Raw genomic sequence first — 7998 nt, 5'->3', positions numbered from 1 at the left:
TAAATTCAGGTGTGATCAAAAGGGACTCTTTATAAAAAACAATTATGTTACAACAAAATAACACTAACAATGTAAGTAATAACAAATGTCGTATCAGAAAATTCCAAGAGTTTTAGCCTTTCTATTCCAGGAACCAAGGACAAAGACCAAATGTCTATTTTTATTATACTATGGTAGGTCTAAAGCTGAGAAGGGAAGAGTGCCCAGCACTGAGCTTTGAGCAGCCCTGATGTTCCCAGGTCAGGAGGAGGAGGATGAGCCTGCAACGGGGATAGAGAGTGAACAGCAAGAAGGGTTGGAGGGAATGGGAGAGGGTTGTTCTCAGAAGCCAAGGAAGGACTTCAGAAGCAGAAATGATGTGCACCCACCTTGGCGCCCATGGGGACTTTGGGATCCTCCCCCTTGCCTCCTGAAAGGTGCAGAAACAATGGGTGATCTCTGGCTCCCACACCACTCCTCCACTCTGGCACAATGGGTGGTGGGGACGGACTGCTCTCCCAAGCTCACTGTCCCCTAAGCTTTCTCCCGGAGACAGGGCCCAGGTCTTCTCTACTCTGAGATGCAAAGCCCTGAAGTTAATAGTTAAATGATGTAACATGTAAAATAACTTCTTGAAATTTAGACTGTGCAGTCTACCCCCCACCCCCCACCCCCCGAAGTGTGTTCAGTCCTACTTCAAAGATCATGTGCCTCCACTGCTAAAATATTTACTCCGGGCATTCAGAGGCTCCAAGCTTTACCGTTTGTTCGTGTTACCTATTGCTGCATAACAAGCCACCTCAAACAGGGCTGTCTTTAAAAATAACAACAGTATTTATTTTCTTTATTAATCTGTAGATTGGGCAGGGCTCTCTCAGGAATAGCTTGTCTCTTCTCTATTTGCAGTGGTTTGAAGGCTGGGGCTGGGATCATCTGATCACCAGGTCTGGAGTCTGGGCTGGGAAATGTCAAACAATTCAGGTGAAGTCATTGGAAAGGAATTTTCCCCCTTGCATTGAAAAGAGAAATGGTCCTGGACCCTTCCTAGGTGATATGCCGAGGCAATGTTACACTCAAACTCTGTAGTCGGATTCCATAGATAGCATTCTCAAACCCCTCATGGAAGTCATAAGTGGTTCCAGCACTGCCTTTTAAGCACAAACATTTGCCAAATTACCAAATGTTTCAGCTGTTTCCTAGGCCACGCTTGCACAGCCTGAGATAGTTCAGGTGCTCCCCAGTTCGAATGCTCGACATCAAAAATTATGAATGAGTAGACCAAAAACCTGGAATAACTTGGCTAAGTAACAAAACCAGGCCTTAGAGCTTCCAGACCCAGATTGCAGGCCTGCTGTGTTAGATATTTGGCAACCAGTTCTGCTCTTCCAGGGGCACATGGAGGTATGCAGATCCCAGTATGACCAAAGACAAGGGTCATGAAACACATTAGATCTGGAGAATTGCAGGTTCCACTCTGACTTTGACCATGAACAGCACTGGTCTTTTTCTCTCTTTTTATTTTATGCGGCAACAAGGCATGTAAAGGGTTTTCACTTAAAAGGTCAGGACAGTTTGGACTCAGATATCTGGGACCTTCCATCACCACGTACTCCACCTTGAATACCAGCCAAATTACAAACTTGGGCTCCTTCATTCATATAGTAGTACCACATAAACATACCAGATGAGATGTCATAGAATACCCACTATATCCTCACTCCAAGTTCTTTTCAATGTCAAGGACCTTATTTCCAAGTTTTACAATTCATGGTTTGGAAAAGGTGATCCTAAATCTTCCCATGGTAATAGAACCAGAGTTCAATACCACTATGCAAACATTGGAAGTATTCCAGTCAGAAATGAATAGTTTAGCCACTGTTGTACTCCAAAATAGTTGTGCCCTGGATACACTGACTGCCCAACAAGAAGGAGCTTGCACAATCATTGGTGAAAAATTCTGCTTCTGTGTGAATCAGATAGGACAAATGGTGTTTAATTCGTATCTTTAAAAACAGGAAGTTAACACTCCATCAGATCAATGAGTCTCAACCATTTGATTGGACTGGCCTATTCCCAGGATAGGGAGACTGGTTTAATGGTATAAGGAGAAGTATGTTGAGTTTTGTTGTTGTAGTTGTTCTGTTTGTTTATCCTTGTTCTAATCCATCTTCTTCTCTCCTTTTGCAAATCTCTTACCATTCAGCTACTGATTCAGTTTTTCTCTTCACATCCACCAAGTCAGCTTTTAATATGTGACGCTTCCTATGAAGTTTCAGATAGGGAATTGAAGGGGATCAGAACACGTGACCCCAAAATATGCCATTTTGGCATGTTGATTATTTTGAGCTGGAAGCAATTGAGAAGATGCTGGAAGACCTCTCAAACTTCCCCTTTCTACCTAAAAGCAGGACATAAATATTCTATAAGAAAGATGCCTTCCTTGCACCAAGAAGAGGAGAATATTCTTATCATTAGAGATGGGAAGTCAATGCAGAGATGAATCTGTGTAAACAGACCTACTAAATTAACCTTTATCTTTCATTAGTTTCCTCCATATCCTCCATATATTTCCTAGTTACTTTCTGACAGTTTACTGACCCCAGCCCAAACCCCTTTTTCCTTTGTTTTATTACATCTCCATAATTTACCATCCTTTGTTGTGTAAGCTCTCAGACCTATCCACTTCTTTGGGTCTCTATTTCTTACATAGGAAGGGCTTTGTGTACACATAGAGACATTCATATTAAGTTAAAATTTGTATGCTTTTCTCCTGGTTAGGTGCCTTTGTGAGTTTAATTCTCAGGCCCAGCCATAGAACCCAAGAGGGGAGAGGAAAAGCCTTTTCTCTCCTACTCCATATATAATATGCCAAAGTATTTTTTAAATATTTAAAAATTTTAAGTATTTTAAAAGAGCAAAAGCATTTTAGAAATAATTTTCCTAACTCTTATCTGGCTTTTGAAAGAGATTAGCTTGCTTAAGCTAAAGCCACAGTGATTTTTCAGGGGCTTAACAGCAGCAGTGGAAACTTTCAAGAAAAATGCCTTCTAACTTGAAGGGATCAAGTTCTATAGCACCTTAGGCCCCATTTATCAACACAAACTGAAATATGGCAAAGGAATAAACTTGCAATGAATTTGAAAAAAACATGACCCTTCTTGCCTGGATCATTTGTTTTCTCATATGTGTGCCTTCTAATAGAATTGAGGAACTTTAAGGGCTCAGAATATAAAGCCAGGGAGATTTAAATAATGTGTTTAACCAAAGCCATTTAGCCAATCCAGAAGAGCCAGGACTAGAATGACATCTAGTACAGCTGACACCTACTGGTCACCGTGTCTAAACACTGCTTACATCATTTGTCGTCCTCACACAGCCCTATGGGATGAGGATGATGATTATACCCAACAACAGGTCTTGGAGGCTGAGAGAGGTTAAATGAATAGCTCTTGTTACCCAGGTAGCAAACTGCTGAGCCAGGATTTGAGACGAAGCACGCTGGCACAGTCCACCGTCTGAGCCCCATTGCAGCCCTCTCTGGAATTCCACTTGAAGCAGGCCATGTTGCTTTTGATTAAAACAAAAAAAAAGTACCCAGTTAAAAGGGGCCATCCCACCTTCTTACAACCAAGGGGATGAGGAGAAAATAAGAAAGATTTAAGGCTTTTTATATGTTTTTAAAATTTTTAATCTCTTCAGCTTCTCCATTTCAATGTGCTTTACTTATGTTTACTTGATTAAGACTTTAACATGATTTGCATAATCTTGTCTCATTGTAACTTGTAGATCAGAACTGACTGGCCTAAGGATGAAACCCAAAATGTTTCTGAAAGTAACAGTTATGTAAACTTTAAATTCTGCAGTTATTCTTAACGTACAAGCAATAAAAATTTGTTAAGATTACTGAGGAAAGTTGTAGAATCATCCTTCATATTTTAGAAGAACCCTAAATGGATTTTGCTTCTAAAGAATCAGTTTTAACTCAATTTTGCTTCTATTTATATGATTCCATTAGTTGTATAATCATTTATTTTACATGCTGTTTCAGTAATAAAATTCTTAGAATATTTCCACCAAATAAAAATTAAAGATAAAAAACCCTTTAAATTCTAAAGGGACCACTAGAATATAGTTGACTTTCTGTCTATTAATTCTTCACCTTTTAGTGTCAAGTTTTTATTCTCATGTAGATCTTACACCCCTTTTAAGTCATTTCACTTATGTTTGATAGTTTTTTAAAATTTAACTTGGGATGACTGTAAATACTTATCATGATAAACACAAATATGTAAAAATGTCAGCTCTTGATACATGTGACAGGATTCTAACTGATGAACAGAAAAAACCTTTGGGAGTCCAGGACTGATGGCGACCTCCCACTTCCACATCATCACCCGGAGCAGGTCCTGCCCCCAGCCTCTTTCAGCTTCTGGGAGGAACGCCCTTCATTCACCTTCTCAACTTCCCTGTCCACAGAGCCTGCCCACTTTTTCTATGTGAGGCAGAACTAAAAGATTAGGGAAATGACCGCGTTTGACAGTTTTATTTGAGGGAAGAACTTTGTGTTCTCACTGTATGACAGAGACCATGTCTTCTGTAATCATTATAGGAGCCTAGTGAGGTGGTGGAGCAGGCAGCGTGGCTGACCTGCCCCAACGGGTATCCCCACTGTCCCACACACAGCCCCCGGCTCAGGGGAAGCTCACCCCATCCTGCTCCAGAATAGCGTCTGTGTGACTTAAGAGCAGCACCCCGGCCTAGGACGGGTTCAGGAGGGAGCAAGTAAGATGTGGTAGGGGGAGCCTTCGAGGAAGCTCCTGAGGAGGTTTCCTTTTTTCTCAAGAGAAAGTAGAAGATATGGCTTCTCTTGTTCCCTGGACATTGTTGTATCACCCTGAATGGTCCCAGCCACCCTGCTACCGTCAGAGGTGAGGACATGAGCATGAGAAACGGAAGAGAGAAGAACGGAGGTCCTTGGCGTGATCGTGTGATTGAGTGGCTAGATCGATGCTTCCAAATGAGCCAGCTATCGGCATTTTCAGCAGAACAGTTCCTTGATGTGGTGGGCTGCTACAAACATTCTAAGATCTCCAACATCCATGAGCCCCACCCTCAGAATGCTGCTAGCAGCCCTTGGAATTGTGACAACCGAAAGTTCTACACCTCTGTTCCCAAGCACCCCTCCTTGGGTGGTGATACCATCCCAACCCCATTGACAGCAAAGATGCACTGTGGCTAGACCTCCTATTGTGTGGGATGAAAAATACAAGCTTAGGTTTCAGCCAGCTGGAGTTGAGTTTACTGCTGCTTGCAGCCCAGAGTGTTGTAACAGGAAGACGTTATTATAATAATTTTGAAAGAAAGAATACATTGAGCCTCCCAGGGCTCAAGAAATGTGCCCGAGGCTATCAATGAATTGGTAACAGAGCCAGGATTTGGCTCAAGGACTAACTCTACAGCCTGGCTATTTTCTCCCTGTCTACCTTCCTTCCAGTCACGTGTAAGTTACTCTGGCTGGTTTGTTCAAAGGGAAACAAACAAAAAACCAACAAAGTACAGAATAGTTATGTGGAAAAAAAAATAGCTGGGCGCGGAGGCTCACACCTGTAATCTCAACACTTCGGGAGGCCAAGACAGGTGGATCACTTGAGCCCAGGAGTTTGAGACCAGCCTGGGCAACATGGTGAAACCCTGTCTCTACAAAAAAATAGAAAAATTAGCTGGGCATGGTGATGCACACCTATAGTTCCAGCTACTAAGGAGGCTGAGGTGAGAGGATTGTCTGAGCCCAGGAGAATGAGGCTGCAGTGAGCCATGATCGCACCACTGCACTCCAGCCTGGGTGACAGGTTTTTTTTTTGAACTCTGTTTCAAAAAAAAAAAACCATAAACCCAGCTAGCAGGGGGTGCCTCTGAGGAGCTAAGGTGTATGAAGTGGAAGGGAAACTTACTTTTCATTCCAGATCTTTTTATACTGTTTGAATTATTTAGTGCAAATATCTTTCCATTTTGTAAAACAGCAAAATTTAAAAAGCAATTGTGAATAAATGTTATGTTATGTATATTTTGCCACAATTTAAAACATAATAAGAATTTTTTTAAAAGCAATGTAGCACTCAACATTGTTCTAACGGGATTCATTACAGCGTTTGACTTCTGTCCTCTCATTAGCCACCTTCGGCCACTTGGTCTTATTTCTGTGCCCATTCTTCCTTTCATTGTAGTGTCTTCTTGTCCACTCCTTCCTTTTCCAGATCGCTGTTGCCTGCCTAGTGTGACCCACCTGCAGTCCTCTGGTGCAGCTCTGATAGAGAAATCTTTGATGCCAACTATATCCACCTACCAAGTATAGTCTGAACTCCTCACCCCAACATAATCTGACACTGACCATGTGTCCATTGTCCTCTCCTCTATCCCCCTTAAGACGGTGTTTTCTTCAGAGCTTCCCTAGGAATCCCTTGGGCTAATGTGAGCTCCAGTCCCTCTGCTCCAAATTTAGCTGAGAAGCCATACTTCTACCTGTTTTGCACATTGAGATTCCCTAGGATTTTGTTTGAGCAAAGTGCTTGTGTTAGGCTGTTCTTCCATTGCTATAAATATCTGAGACTGGATAATTTATAAAGAAAAGAGGTTGAACTGGACCACGGTTCTGCAGACTATACAAGATGCATGACACTGGCATCGGCTTGGCTTCTGGGGAGGCCTCAGGAAGCTTACAATCATGGCAGAAGGTGAAGGGGCACCAGCAGGTCACATGGCAAGAGAGGGAGCAAGGGTGGGGGGAGGCACCATACACTTTTAAACACCCAGATCTTGCAAGAACTCACTCCCTATTGGGAGGACAGCACCAAAGGAAGAGCGCTAAACCAGTTATGAGAAATCCGCCCCATAATCCAATCACCTCTCACCAAGCCCCACCTCCAACGTTAGGGATTACAATTCAACATGAGATTTAGCAGGGACAACATCCAAACTATATCAGCACTTCACAGTAAAACAGTATCACCATTATGACCAGCATCACCATCACCACCATCATCACGTACATAAAAGCCAATGCCTTAGAGAAAACTCCTCCAAATCACTTCCCTTAAAAGTACTTGTGCTTCTCCATATATACCTATATAAGAAACCTGCACGTTGTGCACATGTACCCTAGAATTTAAAGCATAATTAAAAAAAAAAAAGTAACTCCTCACTTGTTCAAGTTTTATCATGAAATTCTCACAACCCAGTCACAGCATAGCTTCAAGCTGTACTCAGAATTCTAGTTCTCTTGCTGCTATCTCTATCACATCTGCATTGACTTCTTCCACTGAAGCCTTGAACCTCTCAAAGTCATCAATGAGGACTGGAGTAAACTTCTTCCAAACTCCTCCAAAAAAAAAAAAAAGTACCTGTGCTTCTCTCCCTATCTCGTTATGAAAATTAGCCAGTCACACGCAATTTACACATTTTACCACCTTTTTGCTATTTTTCTGGACTGACCTAGTTAGTGATAATGGCTTCCACTCAGAGGCCAATTTATGGTGAAACTACTGAAGCTTCAGTGCCCTTCCACCTCTTTTCTATGTATTTACATAGCCATGCTTTTGTAGAATTTGCAAAAGTCAGGTATTTTAACTGCATTCAGTTAAGGCCACTTGTATAAGATGGTGTTGGAGTGGCCAGTGCATTTTGGGGATCCAGATGGGGGCAGGTGAATTAGGGACAAATAAGGAGCAGATGAGTTTAATGGTGTAGGTAGAGGTGACTTGCAGTCACTTGTGTGTCTAGCTGAGGCATTGGTGGATGTTGGAATAGTGTCAGAATGGCTTCCAAGAGGCTTCTGTGGCCCCTTGTGCCCCCAACCAGTGGCATGACAGGAAGGTATAAGGCCAGCCAGTTGCAGAAGAACGCCACCTCCAGATGTTCACTTCCATATTACCCACTCCCCTGCGTGTGGCAGGGCCTGGAGCCCCCTGCCTACTGAATAGTTATGGGATGTCATTTCTGTGATTAGGTCTCTTGCCAACGCTC

General features: G+C 42.4%; 1 long non-coding RNA gene across 1 annotated transcript; it reads right to left on the bottom strand.

The window, feature by feature from the left end:
• Positions 1 to 719: 719 nt before the first annotated feature.
• On the bottom strand, positions 720 to 5053 carry LOC129039506 (uncharacterized). The gene is made up of 3 exons (XR_008503330.2): positions 4686 to 5053; positions 3436 to 3546; positions 720 to 2377 (listed from the first exon to the last, which is right to left on the bottom strand). It is a non-coding gene; the product is annotated as an uncharacterized LOC129039506 (long non-coding RNA).
• Between the last annotated feature and the right edge of the window lie 2945 nt (positions 5054 to 7998).

Source organism: Pongo pygmaeus, chromosome 5 (genome assembly GCF_028885625.2).
Source record: "Pongo pygmaeus isolate AG05252 chromosome 5, NHGRI_mPonPyg2-v2.0_pri, whole genome shotgun sequence".
NCBI lineage: Eukaryota > Metazoa > Chordata > Mammalia > Primates > Hominidae > Pongo > Pongo pygmaeus.
This window is presented reverse-complemented; position numbering and strand designations above follow the sequence as displayed.